General features: G+C 45.2%; 2 pseudogenes across 1 annotated transcript; one reads left to right on the top strand and one right to left on the bottom strand.

Moving 5' to 3' along the window:
* LOC148142871 (uncharacterized) overlaps positions 1-20,776 on the bottom strand; it is a 43,560-nt pseudogene extending 22,784 nt beyond the window's left edge.
* LOC148142872 (uncharacterized) lies at positions 1,734-9,306 on the top strand (annotated as a pseudogene). Its single transcript, XR_015751034.1, has 2 exons — positions 1,734-3,212; positions 6,468-9,306. The product of XR_015751034.1 is annotated as an uncharacterized LOC148142872 (transcript).
* Positions 20,777-21,155: the final 379 nt, after the last annotated feature.

Consider the following 21,155-nt stretch of genomic DNA (forward strand, 5'->3'; position numbering starts at 1 on the left):
GTGAAGCAACTTGGTATACTTTTGTTGAAATGTTATCATCAGTATTAGCTGCTGCTGTTGCTGTCATTTATTGGCAAGACTCATGTCAAGTGAAACAATTTCAGGAAGAAATTGGCAGCTGGCAGAGCTCCCCCACCCAATGCCAAAAAAGTGAATGCTTTTATTGTGAAAGAAAATTGGCAAAGAAAAGAAAATTAAAGTGTCATGTACTTTTAGAAAGAGTGGAAGGGTTGATTTTTCAAAATAAATAAAAACAACATTTATGAATTGGAGCAACAAACTAAATTAACAACTCAGGTTTCTTTTCACATAACTGCACTACCGCAAATGTCGTATTATGGGAAAATGTTATGTACTAAAATCTGTTCTTATTTTGTAAAGAGTCAGGTCAATAGGTTTAATTTTGTCAACAGTGATCAATAAGATCTTGATTTATACAGCATCTATGTGAGATACACTGGGAGTTAATATTTGATCGAGTAAGCCTCCAGTGACCACTACAAGAACAAAGTTTTTCCCTGTCTGAACTGTCAAAGATGTGCTTTCTTCACAAATTTTGACTTCTTGATGTGTTTGTATGTCTTGCAATATTTGATTTTAAAATATGTAATTTACAGTGAAAATGAATTGTTTGTGCTTTTTAATGTTGATTTTAAGGTACACTGATAAGAAACGATGTATGCATTTAGGCCGTCTAAAAATAGAATGCTTTTCATGCTCAAAGTTGCTGTGCAAACAAAACACAATTTGGGAGGTGATGGTTGTTCCCTATCTCAAAGCCAATATAAATAATACCTGTGGTGTCAACACATGCAACCACTGCCTTTCACTCTTTCTTTTTGAAAATCATTGGGAATTTAACACATCACACTACTACAGCAGTATCTGAGCACGTTACATCGGGCTTCCAATCAGGATGCTGTCACAAACCTCAACCTAATTTGGGATGTTGGGGAAAGTGCAAAATAAATGAATCACTAGTATATACCCTGTGGTTAAAGAGCGCTACAACAGTATTGTACGGACATGTCAGCTGTCTTGGTGAGACCTAACTTTACTCTGCGACACCTTGATTGGTTTTCGCTGACTGCATGTAAAACGAAACATTATGGAGTAAAGACATTTTTGCGACTGAAAATGTTTTATTTGGCCTTCAGCAGTCACACCTACAGTTTTACCATATATTTTGCTGCTTATTTTGATTTAACTTGATGATGATATGTAACCTCAGTTGCTAAACAACCCTCAGTGGAGCCTCAAGCGTTATTTGAGATCCAACACAAAAGCCAATTTCTTCCAAATACAAAATGTTGCTGACTACAAAGAAAAATCACACAAAAGCATTTATCAACACCCAGATCGATTTACCGCAAGAAATAGCAGTATTGGCCATTCTGCTCCACCATTCAATGAGATCATGTCTGATCTGATAACCCTCAATTCCATTTTCCTGCCTTTTCCCCAAAACCCTTGATTCCCCACTGATCTTCCTTTGACACCTTCAATTTTTCAGAAGTTTAACTTATCTAGAACTTTGAAGACTGAGACACTTGGACACACAGTACCAACATCAGTCCTTGTTAATTGTCCTTGCTTCTGTGCCATAGAAAATTGTTTTCTGGATCCTTGTTTGAGTCTACAAACTGCTCAATAAGCTCAAACAACCCTCTTCTGTTCTTCTCATGAGCCAATATCTCTGATAGCTCTATTTCAATGAAACTGAAAAAACCTCCTATCACTTTTGGTTGCAGCCAATAGGGCCAATATTAAAGATGATTCTCATTTTCCTAAATACTTGAAATAGATTCAATTAATTTTAAACAAGTTCTGACACATGTTCAGGTTCGTTTGAGAAGTTTAGCAGAATTGTTTTTCTCAGATGGGACAGTGAAACTTCTTTGGATTGTTTCCACTATTGGAGGTCTACCTCCAGTTCTTTTTCTTAGCACATTATAATGATCTTCTGAACTAGTTTTATTTCATTATATCCATCCCTTCAAACAAACCAATTCTTCCCATAAGTAAATTCATCCATCTCCAGCACATTCTAGGTGATATTGTTCCTTAAATTCCATTAAAATGTCCTATCTCTTTCCTTAAATCTATGCCCCCTAATTGCTGAAGCCGTCCACCAAGGGGAAAAGTTTCTTCCTATCTAGACCCTAAGTGTCTTATCTGTACAAACAGGTCCTCACCCATCCTTCTCTGCTCTAAGGAAAATACCCTCAGTCGATCTAATCACTCTCATAGCTGAAACCCACCAACATGCACCACCCTGGGTTAGTATTCCTTTCTGCACCCTTTCTAGTGCCATCACATCCTTCTAATAATGTGACGACCAGATCCAGTACTCCAGCTGTGGCCCAATGAATGTCTTGTACAGTTCCATCATGATCTCCTGGCTCTCATGTTCAATGCCTTAACTATTGAGGGCAAGTATTTCATCTGCCGCCTTCACCATTTCATCCACATGTCCTGTTGCCTTCAAGAATCTATGAACACATATGCCTTTTTCTGATCTTCAGTACATTCTAAGTTCTTGTGATTCATCATGTACTCCCCTGCCTGTTGATCCTCCTGAAATGTATCATCTCAATCTTTTCAGGATTGAGCTCCATCTGTCATTGTTCTGCCCATCTGACCAACCCATCTTTATTGTCCTGTAGTCTAAAACTTTCCTCCTTGCCATATATTAGTGTGGGTTCTGAATTTCTTTTGGGCCTGATTTATTTAGGTTGCTATGTGTTTATTTTGTGGGATATTTTAAGAAGATTGGGAGGACACTTGGATCCAGTATCTGTTTATACCCAAAGAAGAAACTCAAACCAGAATTTTTTTTATCCAATGTTTTCCCTGGTAACATTTTCACAATGACTTCAATTCCTGCAACACCCTTAGCTTAACTTAAACTATGTTCAAATCGAGACATTACTGAATGGAGATCATAACTTCTTGTACTATTAAATCTGTCTCCAGCAATGCTGCAAATTAGGTAACCTTGCATTATTATTTTATAACTGTGCTCAAAACCTTTTCTAAAAAGTGACCGGATGAAGATTGAAGTTGACTGAACTGCTTTCTTCATTTTAAAATGTTGCCAAAAAAAGTAAATGTTCAACATATGCAATATTTTTCTTTCTCTAAAATAGGTAATGAGGTGAAAGGGAATAATGGACAAAGCAATGAAAACAATGCTGACTCTAATTCAGCAAGTATGTTCTTTTCAATAAGTTTAATTCAATATTTACATTAATTAGTTATGTGAGTGACACAAATAACAATACTTTAAGGCTGTTACTTAAGTTTAGAAATTCAATCACACTCTGTGTAGATGGCTTAAAATCATTATATCAAAAGCTTAAAGCGCTTGCATAAAACACAACCTCAGTTATGTTCATTATTTCCCAAAATGGGTTATCAAGTAAAAGGGAAGTATTATTGGAGATTTGATGACAGCGGGCAAAATGGCAACTCTAATTTCGCAAGTATGCAAGGTTTAAGCTTAAAATGCATGACAGGTTTATTTATCCAAGAAATAAGCACCTTTACTCTCTCTAATATTAGCTCCAATTATCAATATTTGATATGAAATTAGAAGATCTAGCTTGAGAAATCTACAACGTATTGCCACATGCTTGCCATAAATACGACAGGAACACAGTAAACGTAGTGAAAATTAAGTCAGATCTTTGTGGTTACAGATCCATAAGATACAGAAGCAGAATCAGTCCATTCGACTTGTTGAGTCTGCTCCACCATTCGATCATGGCCAATGTTTCTCAACCCCATTCTCCTGCATCCTCCTTGATTTCCTTACTAATCAAGAGCCTATCTTTATCTGTTTTAAAAGCACTCAGTTACTTTCCTCATTTCAGTGGCAATGAGTTCCACAGAGTCAGCTCTTTCTGACTGAAAAAAATCTTCCTTATCTCATCCCAGCATTTCTTGCCACCGAGAACTATGGGGGCAGAATCCATGTCTATACTTCCTTGCATGGTAATTTGTAAATAACATTTGTTTTTTCAGGTTCATTAGCTGCTGCTTAAGTGTGTTGGCAGATTTGTGGGCTACCATGATGTGGAGAGGTTTGAGTTGTCTGGACATCATTTCACAGATTTCTTTGATGTAAGGTAATGTGGCTAGGGTTTCTTCGCGTGTGTCTGCTTGTTTGAGTTTGTTGTTGAGAAATCAGCGGACAGGGTTTATTGGGTACCGTTCTTCTTGAATATGCTGTATAAGTATTTATCTTCTGCTCTTCGTAGTTTCTGGGTGGTGCAGTGTGTAGTGGCTCGTTGAAATAGTGTTTTGATGCAGATTCGTTTGGGATGATTTGCTTCTGCATTAGGTACTTGAGTCTGTGTATGTTGTTTTCCTGTAGACGTTAGTCTGAAGTTCCCTATTGACTGTTCGCTCTACTGACATCTAGGAATGGCACGTTGTTGTTCTCCTCTTTTGTGAATTTTATGCCAGTAAGGATATTGTTGATGGTGTTGTAGGTTTCTTCTAATTTGTTTCATTTTCTGATGACAAAGGTGTCATCACTGTGGCGGACCCAAAATTTGAGTTGGAGCATTGGGAGGGCTGTTTGTTCGCGTCTCTGCATTATTGCTTCTGCTAGGAACCTTGATATTGGTGGTCTCATGGGTGTTCTGTTGATTTGTTTGTAGGTCTTGTTATTGAATATGAAGTGGGTAATAAGATACGGGTCCACAAGCTTGACAATGTTATCTTTGCTGATGAAGTTGGTGCTGTTTGGTGTTTGTGTCTTTGGTGGTTCTTGTAGTGTAGTCAGTGTTTCTTTGGCCACGTTGATGTTAATGGATGTGAACGGGGCTGTTATGTCAAAGGACAGCATAATTTCATCCTCTTCTATCTTGGTGTCTTTGGTGTTCAGGAATTCTTGGGTAGAGTGAATGGAGTGGCATGAATCTTCGACTTGGTGTTTTAGTCTTCACTGGAGGTCTTTGACTAGTCTGTATATTGGTGGTGTTCCGGGTAGTGAGACTATGGGCCTGAGGCGGGCGGGGGGCTCCTAGTTTGAAGAGGAGGAGAACAACAACAAAGTGCCATTTCCTAGATGTCACAGTAGAGCGAACAGTCAATGGGGAACTTCACACTAGCGTCTACAAGAAACAATACACACGGACCAAATACCTAACTACAGAAGCAATTATCCCAACACCCACAAACGAAGCTGCATCAGGAGATTATTTCAACGAGCCACCACACATTGCAGCACAGAGGAACTGCGAAGAGCAGAAGAGAAATATGTATACGTACTCAAGAACGGATACCCAATAAACCCAGTCCGCCGATTTCTCATTGATGCTTCCAAGCTGACCCTCAAATTTGGTTTGTCCCTGCATTCTTTCCTGGCTGTCTTTTGTGGGTTTTGAAAACTTTCCCAATCCTCTAACTGAGGATAAGAGTTGTGAAGTTGTGTTGTGGCTGTACAATATTCCACTTTTGGAATATTGCATGCAATTCTGGTCTCGCTCCTATCAGAATGATGTTGTGAAACTTGAAAGGGTTCAGAACGCATTTAAAAGGATGTTGCCAGGGTTTGAGCTGAATGGGCTGGGCTGTTTTTCCTCGTGCATCAGAGGCTGAGGGGTGACTGAGAGTCAATAATAAAATCATGAGAGGCATGGATAGGGTAAATAGACAAGGACATTTCCCTGGGTGAGAGAGTCCAGAACTAGAGGGTAAAAGGTTTAGGGTGGAGGAGGGCAAGTTTGAAAAGGGTCCTAAGGAGTAACCTTTTCATGCAGAGGGTGGTGTGTGTAAGGAATGAGCTGCCAGAGGAAGTGGTGGATGTTGATACAGCTATGACATTTAAAAGGCATCTGGATAGGTATATGAATAGGAAAGATTTAGAGGGATATAGGCCAAATGCTGGTAAATGGGACTAGATTAGGCTAGGATATCTGGTTGGCCCGAAGGGGCTGTTTCTGTGCTGTAGATCTGACTCTGGCTTGCCACTAACATTTGCCATGTCTGTATGTTTAGTTTCTCTCGGGTTGTCTGTGTCAATGCCTTAATGTCACATTCCACCCACCACATACCACCACCACCACAGGGACGATAACCAATTCATGTCTTTTTTTATCAAGAAGCTGTATTGCAGGTTCAACCTGAATTTACACTTGTTTTGCTTCCCAAAATCAGACTTGCTCACTCTCAGCAATATCCCAATATCCTGAAAGATATTAATTTTCACGTGGTGTTATCCAAAATTCGAAGGTGTCAGTCCTGACGTTTTTGCTTTTTCTGTCCCTGTAAGATCCTGAATCAGCAACTTCAGGAGAATTAATTTGAGGGAGTGAGAATAGAGGAAGAGAGAGAGTGTGGGATGCTTTCAATTTTGTGGAACAGCAAAAGAAAAAAATGTTCTGCAGAAAGTGGAGTAGCTTGTTCTGAATTTCTACCCAGGACTGATCGTGATGATTTTTGTAATCTTTTTCCAGAGTATTTGAAGATGTGAAGACTGAAGTTTAAAAATCAACAGATGAAGGGCCTATGCCTGAATCGTCGATTCTCCTGCTGTTTGGATGCTGCCTGACCTGCTGTGCTGTTCCAGCACCGCACTTTTCAACTCCTCTCCAGCGTCTTCAGTCCCCACTTTCACATCAATGTCTGACAGTCACTCAATCCATCGGGACCTCAACGATTTTGAACTATGATTCTGTGAGAAGGAGCAAAACATTTTGGTTCCTGTTTCAGACCATTTTCAGCATTAGTGGGACTGGATGAGAGTCTCTACTGTTACAGCGCACTGTGTGTAAAGCCTGAAACAGTTATCCAGCCAGGAAAAAGGAATTTACTGTGGGCAGGGGCTGTAGCTGCGGCCATGGTGAAACCAGAGGAATCCCACACCGTGGAGAAACCATGGAAGTGTTGCGACTGCGGGAGAGGCTTCCATGCACCATCTGTCCTGGAGATTCATCGGCGAAGTCACACTGGGGAAAGGCCGTTCTCCTGCCCCGAGTGCGGGAAAGGCTTTACTTGCTCCTCCCGCCTGCTGGACCACCGCCGACTCCACACTGGGGAGAAGCCATTCTCCTGCCCTGAGTGTGGGAAGGGCTTCACCTACTCCTCCCACCTGCTGGCCCACCAGCGCGTCCACGCTGGGGAGAGGCCCTTCCCTTGCTCTGAATGTGGGAAGGCCTTCAGCAAATCCTCGGACCTGCTGAAGCACCAGCGGGTCCACAGAGGGGAGAGGCCAATCGCTGCCCTGAGTGCGGGAAGGCCTTCAGTGATTCCTCTACCCTGCTGAGGCACCAGTGGGTCCACACAGGGAAAAGACCGTACTCGTGCCCTGAGTGCAGGAAGGGCTTCACCCGCTCTTCTGCTCTGCTGACCCATCTGCGGGTCCACACGGGTGAGAAGCCCTTTAGCTGCCCAGAGTGCAGGATGGCCTTCAGCAGGTCTTCCCACCTGCTGAGGCACCAGCGGGTCCACACTGGGGAGAGGCCCTTCTCCTGCCTCCAGTGCGGAAAGTGCTTTACCCAGCCCTCCAACCTGCTGACCCACCAGCGGATCCACACCTGCGAGAGACCGTTCTCCTGCCCCAAGTGCGGGAAGAGTTTTGCTGTTTCCTCTCACCTCGTGGCCCACCGGCGGGTCCACACAGGGGAGACGCTATTCAGTTGTCCCGAGTGCGGGAAGGCCTTCAGCAATTCCTCTGCCGTGCTTCGGCACCAGCGCGTCCACACTGGAGAGAAGCCGTTCTCCTGCCCCGAGTGCGGGAAGGGCTTTACCCGCTCCTCCACACTGCTGACCCACCGGCGGGTCCACACAGGGGAGAGGCCATTCAGCTGCCCCGAGTGCAGGAAGGCCTTCAGTGATTCCTCTGCCCTGCTGAAGCACCAGCGAGTCCACACCGGGGAGAGGCCCTTCAGCTGCCCTGAGTGCGGGAAGAGGTTTACATTTTCCCGCAACTTGCGGAAGCACCAGCGGGGGCACCAGCGCTCACAACAATCAGATTCCACCGCTGACATTGCCATGAGTCCCGCCCAGGACTGATTCTCCTGACAGTGGGTGCAGTGGGAGAGTTGGTGCACTGTATTTGTTTTCCATTGGACTGCAACCTCACGGCTCAGGGGTGGCATTGTGACTCAGTGATTAGCACTGCCTCATGGCACCAGGAACCAAGGATCAATTCCACCCTTGGGGCGACTGTCTGTGTGGAGTTTGTGGAGGGTAGGAGAATGGATGAGATAAGAAACCGCTGCCTTTCTTGAGACAAGTCTCCCGGAGAGAAGTTGCTGACTGACTGTCTGATCTGTTGATCCTCACAGTGCCCCATTGCCCTCAGATAATTGGAGGAGGTCCACACGGATGTACCGAAGCCCCTCTTTAGACAGTGGAAGGAAACCTGTGCAGACAGGGAAAACATGCAAACTCCACACAGTTACCTGAGGCTGGAATTGAACCTTGGTCCCTTATGCTGTGAGGTAGCAATGTTAAGCAGTGTGCCACCCCAATATGTTATAAAACTGGAATAAACCTAAGTTGGAAATGTGTCCATACCAAGAACTTACTGTAAATGTTTGGAAGCAAACGTCCATCGGAATTGTCTTTGGGATGGATCCAAATTTAACTTCGTTAATGATTGAAATTACTTTGACCTCTGGAACTGTCTGCCAGAGAGTGTGTTGGAGTCAGATTTAATTATGGATCATTAAACTGAAAAGGAAAGCAATTGCAGTGTTCAGTGAAGAATAGTACAAGGTACTGTAGTGGGCGGCACGGTGGCACAGTGGAGATCCGGGTTCAATTCCCGCCTCTGGTGAATGACTGTGTGGAGTTTGCACGTTCTCCCCGTGTCTGCATGGGTTTCCTCCGGGTGCTCCGGTTTCCTCCCACAGTCCAAAGATGTGCAGGTCAGGTGAATTGGCCATACTAAATTGCCCGTAGTGTTAGGTAAGGGGTAGATGTAGGGATATGGGTGGGTTGCGCTTCGGCGGGGCGGTGTGGACTTGTTGGGCCGAAGGGCCTGTTTCCACACTGTAAGTAAACTAATCTAATCTAATATGAGTTTCCTGATTGGGGCTGTTCACTTGCTCCTGTTACCATTTCAGGTTGCTAACTTTTCGTTAGCATCCTGCACATGTTGGGATTTTTTCTTCTTTCTATATCTCCTTGAGTGACTCAGTGACAAATCTAGTTTATGAATTGTTCCTATGATATCTCATGAGAGGGTTCATGATATTCACAGTGTGTCCAAGTGACGAAAAACAAACTGTTCACCTTAAATATTTGATTTTAAACAATGGAAATAAAATTAATGTTTGGAAAACACAACTTGCTGTGTAGTAAGATAATCAGAAATAGGAATGGGAGTAAGTAATTGACCGTTGAGATGCTCTGTCTTTCATTTGTCTAAATTCTCTTTCCTGCACTTGTTTTTTCATGACTTCATCTGCTGAAGTGACTACACTCCAAAAGCTTGTGATTTCAACATAAGAGCATAAGAACTAGGAGCAAGAGTCAGCCTTCCGGCCCTTCGAGTCTGCTCCACCACTCAATAAGATTATGACTAATCTTTTCGTGGACTATGCTGCACTTATCTGCGTTTTCACCATATCCTTAATTCTTTTATTTTTCAAAAACGTATCTACTGATACTAGTGATTGCTGAAGTAATGTCAAATACTTCCCTGGGCAAGGAATTCCATAGATTAACAACCCTCTGGGTGAAGAAGTTTCTTCTCAGTTCAGTTTTAAACCTGCTTCCTCTAATCTTGAGGCCATGCGCTTTTATCCTAGTCTCACCTACCAATGCAACATCCTACTTCTATTTCTTTCATAATGTAATATATTTCTGTAAGATCCCCTCCAAACAAACCTGCGGGACTATAACCTGGTGTCATGTGACTTATGACTAAAATATTTGTTATTACGCATCCTCATAGCTGTGGGATTTCAGGGCTCGAAGATAGGGACACTACCACTGCGCCATAAAAAAAACCTCTGCAGCAAATAGGCCTTCTTCTATTGAATGAATGGGCAGAGGTTCCTTCTCAACATGGGATACAAATATTATACCCTCAGAGCCCATTACACTAAATTGAGCCCTCTTCGGTTGAATGAATGGATGCGGAGGTGCCAGAGTTGAATTGGTTGAGAACGTTAAAAATCACATCTTCCCCCTGAATATGTGACACTACCGCTATAGCCCCAGAGCCCGTTGCAGTAAATTGGGTCAGCTGTTGAATGAATGAACGGGAATGAAAAGGGCGGATACACTGACGTGGTTGTGAAATTCCCAACTAATCCCAAAGCTTGTGGTCGGTACGGACTAATCGGAGAGAGAGATTACAGAAGGTTGGACCAACTCGACACAGAATGCCAGCTGCCATTGGTCAGGTGGAGTAAGGTGCGCTCTGATTGGAGGGGACGTGGATGACGAGCGTCACTGAAGGAGGAGACGGTAAGAAGAAGAAAAACAAAGATGGCGGCGCGAGGCTGCGGTTTTCTCATTGACTCAGCGGGCGGTTTCTGACGGAGGGAGGGGGCAGACAGGCACCGTTTACCTCAGAAAATACCTTTAAAATACATTTCAAATTAAAGTCGGACCTTTTCAAACAAAAGTTGTGAAAAAAAGGAGACAGTCCCCGGTGGGGTTTATTGTTTATTTGTGTATAATTCCCGGGGCCCGGGAAGGGGGAGGTGACGGTTACCGGGTGAACGAGAAAACAAATTAAAAATGTCGGTGGTGGAGGAGAGAGAGCCGGCGCCCGCGGCTTCGGCGGCGGCCGGAGCCCAGGAGCTCAACAACCCCCCCCCCGGAGCTGGAGGGAGGTCCGAGCTCCAAGAAGCGGGGGGCCCGGCTGGAGGCTGGATTTGCTCAAGGCTTGTATCTATTAACTTATTTAAATGGTACCTACTGTATGGGGCTATGGTTTATATTAAAACCGGAGGATCATGTCAGAGTGTTTGTTTATATTGAGCAGTTGTAGTTGGTAAAATACACTCCCTGGAGGAGCACCTTCTGTGATGCTGCATTTCTTGCCTTCTGCCCTTCCCCCATTTGTTATCTCCCATTTGATTTTACATTTTATTTGGTGAAATTTAATTTCATATTAATGAGACTTGGTATTCACTGTGTGTTATTAATTTGTTTGTTGGATTATTGTAAGAAAAAATTAATGGTGTCATGTCATTTCTGATGTCAGAGTTTGACATTGAATGTGCAGATGTGAATATCAGTAAGTTGTGAAAATAAATCAAGAACTTGTAGTTCTGACAAAAAGCAGTTCACTGATATTCATGGCATTGTCTCATTTGAGTCTGACCAACAAACCATTTCATGTAGTCACCCAATTTAATTAAAATTTTCTTTGACTTAATTGAAGAAAATAACCTTGGCAGGCTAAGATTTGTACAATTTGTTTATAAGATTTATTTATAGTCCCTTGCTCTCGATGTGGTCTCTGCCATATTGGGAGACTGGACACCAACTTGCAGAACATTTCAGGGAACAGCCCTGGGACACCTAAACTAAACGACCCCACTGCCTTGTTTCTGAACGCTTTAACTTCCCCTCCCAATCTGTCAAAGACACGCAAGTACTCTGCTGCCTCCCCCTTCAAGCTCTAGCTACCTGACACTTGTAGGAAGAACACCTCGTCTTCTGCCTTGGGACCCACTAACTACATGGGATCAATGTAAATTTCACCAGTTTCTTTATTCCCCCCCCCCCCCCCCCCCCCCATACCACACACCTTGTTCCAGATCCAGAGTTGAAAAATGTGGCGCTGGAAAAATGCCTAGAGGCCATGCCTCTAGGAATTCCCTGGCTGTTCTTTGGCATGGCACTCATCCACAGATTCTATCAACAAACACATTGACCTGGACCCATTATACCGGCCACTGCAGCAGACAGTTGGAACTGACAACCGGAAGTGGCAGAGACAAACCACTATAAATGCTGGAGGAAACATCACAGAAGCGCTTCACAAGAGGATCCCTAGCACTGAGGATGTCACCTAGACAGGGAATGAAACGTCTGCAACAAAAATTCCCAGCTCGGCGAACAGAACCACAACAATGAGCACCCGAGCTACAAATCTTCTCACAAACTTTGAATTGAGCATTGAAGTTGGGACATCCTGTTGCAACTGTCACACATGCCACACAACACAAGGCGTGGTCCTTCTCTGACTTACCATCCCTTTGAATATCAGGGGGAAGACACCCCCTTCAATTGTAACATTCAGGAAAGATGCCTTATTTCAACAAAAATGTGCTGTGCTCACAGATGTTTGGACAGAGAAAGGGAGTTGCAGTCTGAGGTGAAGCTCAATCTTCATTCAGAGAAAGAGAGGAGCAGCAGTAGCTTCAGAAGCTCATGGTCCAACTTGCGCATTCAGACAACAGGGGGGCTCTTCTGGGAATGAAGCAATGTCTCCCCCTTTCCATTCCTTATCCTGGGAGGGAAAGAGAAGGGGGGAAGCACTGTTCACTTGCAGCAACGGGAGGCAGAGAGTGTGAATCCAAGCACGGATCAGACTCTGCAAAAGTCAGTTTCAGTCGGCTTCTTCTGGAATATCGTGTGCAATTCTGGTCTCCCTCCTATAGGCAGGGTGTTGTGAAACTTGAAAGGATTCAGGGAAGAGTCACAAGGCTGTTGCCAGGGTAGGAGGGTTTGAACCACAAGGAGAGGCTGAATAAGCTGGGGCTGTTTTCCCGAGAGCATCGAAGGCTGAGTGTGTTTTTTAAATAGGCTTATGAAAATTGAGTGTGGATGGGGTGAATAGACAAGGTCTTTTCCCTGGGATATGGGGAGTGCAGAACTAGAGGGCATAGGTTTAGGGCGAGGGGGGGAAAATTTGAAAGGACCTTGCAGTCAACCTTTTTTTGCAGAGGGTGAAGCGTGTATGGAATGAGCTGCCAGAGGAAGTGGTGGAGGCATCTGGATGGGTATATGAAAAGGAAGGGTTTAGATGGATATGGACCAAGTGATGGCAAATGGAACTAGACTAATTTTGGATATCCGGTCGGCATGGACAAGTTAGATTGAAGGATCTGTTTCTGTGCTTTATGTCTCTGACTGTATGACTGGTGAAAAGCATTGACATTCGTCGAAACATTTATGCAACAGAAAATTATAAGAGGGTAAAGATAAACTTCACGTCATTGATCAATGAATCCTGGTGTGGTATGGCTGTATTTCCAGTAATAGTCAGTATGGCATGGAAGGAGTCCAAAACGACGGCTTCTTTTACAGAAACTCACACGTAAATCCGAGTCTTCTGGGAATCTAAGACAACCGTGCGTTAATATAAGACGGATAAGTCTGGGGTATATGGTACATATTTGATGGAATGTTTATGGCTCTAAAAGCCTGATTTTCAGTGTTTCTGGGCTCATAATATTGCACTGCAGCATATTGTATATCTTCAGTAAGAACGTCAATACCGCATGATATATGTCCATTCAGCAACTTGAGTGGACTCTTCATGGAGTATGCAATCCACCACATTACCCTGCTGTATACATTTACATATAGATCAGCACAAAGATCTTGGGTATTAAGAGAGGAAAGAATGTCCCACAGAAACTAGAATTGTGTGTTCTGATTTTCTATTGTGGACTGACAGCGATGACCTTTGCAATCTATTTCCACAGGAATATTACAAGAGAAGAATTTGGAGGCAGAAATCTCAGACCAAACATCACATCGAAGTCTGACAGTCGCTTGATTCACCAGGACTTGGATATTGATAGCCTTGAAAACAAAGGGGAGAAGGTCTGTCTGCTTAGTTAGGTTTTAAACGTCAGTGTGAATGGAAACTCAGAGTCTCACATACCCACACACCAGAGTAGTGACTGGAACATGCTTTACAGACTGAATGAGAGTCCTCCAATTACCAGTCCACCAGTAACACCACACCTATGCTGTAAGTGTGAGCGAGTTTCAACTGATTGTTGAACCTGGAGAAATAAGAGGACACCTGCACCATGGAGAAATCATGAAAATGCAGAGTGTAGGAACGGTTTTCCTTCCCCACCTGCCCGATATTCATCAGCATTTATACACAGGGCAGCGGCCATTCACCTACATTCAGCACAGGAAAGGATTCATTCAGTCGCATCACCTCCTGGTCCACATTGGGGAGAAACTGCTCATCTGCCCTGTATGCTGAAGCAGATGAAGGACATTTTTTTTTTATCCTGGATGGAGCATACTGCAGGTATACCTGAAATAGATACATTTGTCTCTGTCCCATTGAGTCTCCAGCACAGGGCCAGGCTGGGCTGCTCAATTGGTGTCTCAGTGTTTATTCTCCATCTGAGCCTCCATCTACCCCTCTTCATTGCTCCCCCATCTCCCCTCCATCAGCATAAAGATATCCCCCACTTTTCGAAAGTTCACTTTACACTACTTCACTTTTACAAAAGACCTACATTAATACCTGTTCTCACAAACCGAAAGAAATCCAAAGAGGATTGTCGCTTTTACAAAGAAAGGCATAATATAAATTAATTCATGGTAACTGCTTCTTCGCTTTAGGCCATTTCGGCTTATGAAAGGAACACTCTACTTTCAAATAGTGGGGGAAAGCTGTATCAATACAATACAGCACAGTCACAGGCCCTTCTCACTTAGTTTAGGCACACACACCCCCTCAAGCCTGTACTAATTCTTAATCCTTACTTAGACCTGCAATCTATTGCCCATGTGTGGTTTCTGTTCCTCTGTTCACCTCCCCTTCATGTGTCTATCAAGATACACCTTAAACATTGTTAAGGTGCCTGCTTCCACTACCTCCACTGGCAGTGCGTTCCAGAACCCCACCACCCCTCTGTATAAATTCCCCACCCCCACCACTTGTCCCCCAAACAGTCCCCCTCTCACCTTGAACCTGTGCCCTCTTTTAGTTGACCTTTCCACTTTGGAGGGAAAAAACGCCTCTATCATAGAATCCCTCCAGCGTGGAAACAGACAATTCAGCCCAACAAGTCAACACCGGCCCTCCAAAGATTAACATATAGAGACCCGTTCCCTTACCCCTGTGATCGACATTTACTCTTGACTAATGCACCGAACTTACACATCCCAGAAAATTGGGGCAATTTACATACAGACAATCCAACTGAACCTGCCTTTCCTTGGACACTATGGGTAATTTAGCTTCAGTAATCCACCCTAACCTATACACGTTTGGATTGTAGGAGGAAGCCGGAGCACCTGGAGCAAACCCACACAGATATGGGAGGTGGGGTGCAGGGACAATGTGCCAACTCCACACAGATAGACTAAAATCGAACGCAGGTCCCTGGCACTGTGAGGCGTCAGTGCGAACCACTGAGCTACCCTGCCACCCCTGTCCAGCCAATCTGTGTATCTCAGCATTTTGTCAAGGTCTCCTCTCAGCCTCTGTTTTTGCAAAGAAAACAATCTAGGTTTATGCCTCCTCTGCTCATAACGAGAGCCCTCCAGACTAGACAATGTCCTGGTGAACCTTGTCTGTACCCTCTGCCAGACCACACACATCCTTCCAGTAGCACAGTGACCAGAACTGCACACTATATTCTGAATGTGGCCATAATAAACAGCTGTAACGTAACTCTTACACTCAAGGAAGTGTGCTGTGTGCTTTTTTGACCACCGTGCCCACCTGCATTACCACTTCCACGGATCTATATGCCAAGATCTCTCTGTATGCCAGTGCTCCTATGTGTTCTGCCATTTATCATACAATTCTTATATTTCCTTCATCTCTATCGAGCTTCACCTTAACTGTCTTTCTCTCTTCATCTCTTTCCCTCCTTCTCATCCCTCCACTCATCAGCATATCATCAGACCATAGCAGCAGAAATTAGGCCATTCAGCCCATTGAGTCTGCTTCGCCATTCAATTATGGCTGATAAGTTTCTCAACCCCATTCTCTCCCTTAACCCTTGATCCTCACGAAACTATCTATCTCCGTCTTAAATATATTCAGTAACCTGGCCTCCACAGCCTTGTGGCAGTGAATTCCATAGACTCACCACACTCTGGCTGAAGGAGCCTCTCTTCCCTCTGTTCTAAAGGGTCTTCCCTTGACGCGAAGGCTGAGCCCTCAGGTTCTAGTCTGTCCTACCAATGGAAACACCTTCCCAACATCCACACCGTTCATTATTTTGTAGATTTCAATTAGATTCCCTCTCATCCTTCTGAACTCCATGAAGTATAAACCTAGAGTCCTCTAATGTTCTTCATATGTTAAATTTTTCATTCCTGGACCATTCTTGTGAACCTCCTCTGAACATGTTCCAGGGCCAGTACATCCTTCCTGAAATATGGTGCCCAAATCTACATACAGTACTCTAATTGTGGGCTGACCGGGGCCTTACTGAGCCTCAGAAGTACATCCCTGCATTTATATTCAAGTCTGATCAAAATAAATGCCATCATTGCATTTGCCTCTCCAACTACTGACTCAACCTGTAAGTTTACCTTGAGAGAATCCTGGAGTAGAACTCCATAGTCCCTTTGCACATCAGACTTCTGAATTTTCTCCCCATAATCCTTCTGTTCCAGAGTAGCAGCAGAGATTTCCAGACACCTCGATTGTTTTCAGGGATACCAAGGGATCTTGGGAATTGCCAGTATCTCAGGAGGAGGCAGAGGGGAATGTGGTGTGGTCCTGTAAACTGCAGAACTTTCCAACTCCCCGAGTTAGCAGAAACTCTTTCTGGACCAAGAAACAAAAGGGCCACTGAGAAACTGCTACATCAGGAGGCAGAAATTAGGCCATTCAGCCCATTGAATGTTGGAGCAGACTCAATCATTCTTAAGTATCAAGGGTTACAGGGAGAATTGGGGTGAGAAACGTATCAGCCACGATTGAATAGTAGAGCAGACGAAATAGGCTGAATGGCCTAATTTCTGGGAGTTAACCATCCCTGGGAAGAAGGACGCAAAACAACAAGCTGCTTCCTGGGACAGATGACCGAAGTGTTTAATAAGCTCATGTTAAAAGGACAATTAAGTTTGTCTGTGGAAGGAAGGCCCTGACGTAAAGGAGTTTTTTGCAGGAAACGCTGTATCAAACAAACCACTAAACCTCGAGGATAAGAAGGTAAGCTACAGACCGGAGATCTCCAGAAGTGTGGGGAGGTGGTGTTAGAATCTAAAGAAGCATCACATCACAGATTTGAAAGCGAGGAATCTACACCAGAATTCAACTCCAGAATGATGTAGCAGCAGTACTTGGAAGAAGAATGTTGCACTGAATCCCTGGACACTTCCAGAGACAGATACTGTTGGGGGAAACTCAGTTAAATTCTGCCATCAATTGGGTGATAGCCAAGTTGTGAGTGAGGTTGAACTTGGTTACATAGAAGAATACAGCGCAGTACAGGCCCTTTGGCCCTCGATGTTGCGCCGATCCAAGCCCACCTAACCTACACTAACCCACTATCCTCCATATGCCTATCCAATGCCTGCTTAAATGCCCATAAAGAGGGAGCGTCCACCACTGCTACTGGCAGGGCATTTCATGAACTCACTATTCACTGAGTAAAGAATCTACCCCTAACATCTGTCCTACACCGATCACCCCTTAATTTAAAGCTATGCCCCCTTGTAATAGCTGACTCCATACGTGGAAAAAGGTTCTCATGGTCAACCCTATCTAAACCTCTAATCATCTTGTACACCTCTATCAAGTCACCCCTAAACCTTCTTTTCTCAATGAAAACTTGAGGAGTTTTATTTTTGGTTGCTACATACAATAAAGTGTGAATCATTGTTTCAGCAGTTAATTGTGTGCAGTTTCTGAGTTAAGAGCCAAATTAAGACGATTCACCCATAACCACAGTGAGAGGCTGGGATTCATGTTGACTCCATTGCATTCAGCACTACATTACGTCAATACTTTTATAAAGCAAAGGCTGACAGCCACACCTATCTCAAACAGAAACACCCAGAGGAGCGTGTCACCCAATAATCTGTAAAATTAGCATGAAAAGTGGTGTAACCTGCTCTAGTGATAAGAATAAATCCCCAACACTTTAAAATCAACAATCAGCAATTTATTTATCCAACTCTCACGGTGAACAAATGAAGAAAAGTATTAACATACTGGATACAGGCCAGGAGCAGATGGGTGGCACTAGTTTAGTTGGGGATCATGGACTGGTTGGTCTGAAGGGTCTGTTTCCAGGCTGCATGACTCCATAGCACGGAATGAATGGGGATCCATCCCAAAGATGATAAAGGTTTCAAGCACCACCTTAGGCAAATGTGTGGACACCCCTCCAGATAACTGAGGGCAGTGGGACACTGAGGGTCAGTAGATCAGTCAGCCAGCCAGTTCTCTCCAGGAGATGTGTCTCTCAAGAAAGGAAGTGGTTTCCTGCCCCATCAGCCACATTATCCAGTTTGGATTAGGTCCTATATTTCCAACAAAATAGGTAGACAGGGCAGTGTCTATAACAAATATGTTATTCAACTTGGAAGAGTGCTGAAGACATATACAAGGATGTTACCAGGATTCAAGGGTCTGTGTAAAAGGGAGAGGTTGGGCAAGCTAAGATATTTTTATTTAGAGCATTAAGAGTCTGAGAGAGGCCCTTAGAGAAGTGAAGAGATCATGAGAGGGTGAATGCACGGGGTTGGGGAAGTGAGGGCTAGAGGACATCAGTTTAAGGTTAGAGGAAAAAGAATAAAAGGGAATGTGAGGGGCAACATTTCTTTTCACGCAGACGGTGGTACACATATGGAATGAGATGCCAGCGGAAGTGGTTGAGGTGGGTACATTAACAACATTTAAAAGGCATTTGGGCAAATACATGGATAGGAAAGGTATGGTAGGAAATGGGCTTAGTGTTGATGGACAGTTTGGTCGGTGTGGACCATGTTGGGCCGAAGGGCCTGTCTCCTGCTGTAGGACTCTATGATTTGCATCTCTTTGTTGGTCAGACAGTTTTGAGTTTCCAAATGGAACATCTCACAATCAGGCCGAATAAAATCCAATCTCATTCATCAACTCTGATGCGGAGGTGCTGGTGTTGAATTGGGGTGGACAAGGTCAGAAGTCACACGGCACCAGATGAAGTGATGAAGGAGCAGCACTCATGAAAGAGCAATGCTCCTAAAGCTTGTGATTTCAAATAAACTTGTTGCACTGTAACATGGTGTCGTGTCACTTCTGACTTCTTCAACTCAAACTTGATGGGATACTTTGTCCAACTCGGCAGATTTTATCAAGATTGCTTGGAGGAATTCTTTTTTTTAAAGATTAGATTCCCTACAGTATGGAAACAGGTCCTTTCGCCCAACAAGTCCACACTGGCCCTCCGCAGAGTAACCCAGCCATTCCCCTATCTCTATTCCTCTACATTTACCCCAACTAATGCACCACACCTACACATCCCTGAACACTATGGGACAATTTAGATGGGCCAATTCATCCTAACCTGCACACCTTTAGACCAGTGGAAGGAAACCAGAGCACTCACAGGTAACCCATACAGACGTGGTGCGTGCAATGTGAAAGCTACACACAGACTGTCTCCCCAAGGGTGGAATTGAACCCAGGTCAGCATCGTGAGGCAGTGGTACTAACCACAGAGTCACCATGCCACCCCTGAGCCACGTAGGTGGGCTTGGTGGGGGTGAGTCCAGCACAAAACACAAAAGCTCACTGCACCCACTGTCAGAATGGGCAGGAGGTTCAGCCCTGGGGGTGACCCACTGCAGCGTCACTGGTGGAATCTGATTGTTGGATGCACTGGTGCCTCCGCAAGTTGCAGGACAATGTGAACCTCCGCCCGCAGTCGGGGCAGGCAAACGGCCGTGTGGACCCATTGATGGGCCAGCAGTTTGGAGGAGTGGGTGAACCCCTTCCCGCACTCGGGGCAGCTGAATGGCCTTTCCCTGGTGTGGACCCGCTGGTGGGACAACAGGTCAGAGGAATTGCTGAAGGCCTTACCACACTCAGAGCAGGTGAAGGGCCTCTCTCCCGTGTGGATTCGCCGATGTCTCAGCAGGTCCGAGGATTTACTGAAGCCCTTCCCACACTCTGGGCAGCTGAAGGGCCTCTCCCCTGTGTGGACCTGCTGATGGGCCAGCAGGTTGGAGGACTTACTGAAGGCCTTCCCACACTCTGGGCAGCTGAAGGGCCTCTCCCCCGTGTGGACCCGCTGATGGGCCAGCAGATTGGAGGATTGACTGAAGGCCTTCCCGCATTCTGGGCAGCTGAAGGGCCTCTCCCCCGTGTGGACCCGCTGATGGGCCAGCAGGGAGGAGGAATTGCTGAAGGCCTTCCCACACTCTAGGCAGCTGAAGGGTCTCTCCCCCGTGTGGACCCACTGGTGCCTCAGCAGGTTGGAAGATTTGCTGAAGGCCTTCCCACACTCTGGGCAGCTGAAGGGCCTCTCCCCCGTGTGGATTCGCCGGTGGGTCAGCAGAGAGGAGGAATTGCTGAAGGCCTTCCCGCACTCTGGGCAGCTAAAGGGCCGCTCCCCCGTGTGGACCCGCTGATGGACCAGCAGGGAGGAGGAATTGCTGAAGACCTTCCCACACTCTGGGCAGCTGAAGGGCCTCTCCCCCGTGTGGACCCGCCGGTGCCTCAGCAGGTTGGAGGAATCGCTGAAGGCCTTCCCGCATTCAGGGCAGCTGAATGGCCTCTCCCCCGTGTGGACCCGCCGTGCGTCAGCAGGTTGGAGGAATTGCTGAAGGCTTTCCTGCACTCATGGCAACTAAAGAGCCTCTCCCCTGCATGGAATCGCTAGTGGGTCAGGAGGTTGTCCACCCAACTGAATCCTTTCCCGCACATGGAGCAGTAAAACTTCCTCTCACTAGTGTTTATATGCTGGTGGGCCAGCAGGACACAGGAGCAAGTAAAGCCCTTTGCCCGCTCGGGGCAGGAGAACGGCCTCTTCCCAGTGTGATTGCACTGATGAGCCGCCAGGACAGGTGGGACATGGAAGCCCTTCCCGCAGTCGCCACAACTCCATGGTTTCTCAACAGGGCGTGTTTCCTCAGGTTTCTCCATGGCCGAAGCTTCAGCTGCACACACACGTGTACAACCCTGCCATGAATTCTTCTTTCCAGGCAGTAGAGTTGTTTCAGGCTCCACACTCAGTGCGCTGCAATAGTAGGGTCTTTCAACCAGTGCCCCCATACTCAAACAGGGACCAAAAAGAAAGCTTTGC

This window comes from Chiloscyllium plagiosum, unplaced genomic scaffold (genome assembly GCF_037043375.1).
Source record: "Chiloscyllium plagiosum isolate Xiang-an unplaced genomic scaffold, Cpla_swu_hap1 HiC_scaffold_27, whole genome shotgun sequence".
In the NCBI taxonomy this organism is placed as follows: Eukaryota; Metazoa; Chordata; class Chondrichthyes; order Orectolobiformes; family Hemiscylliidae; genus Chiloscyllium; species Chiloscyllium plagiosum.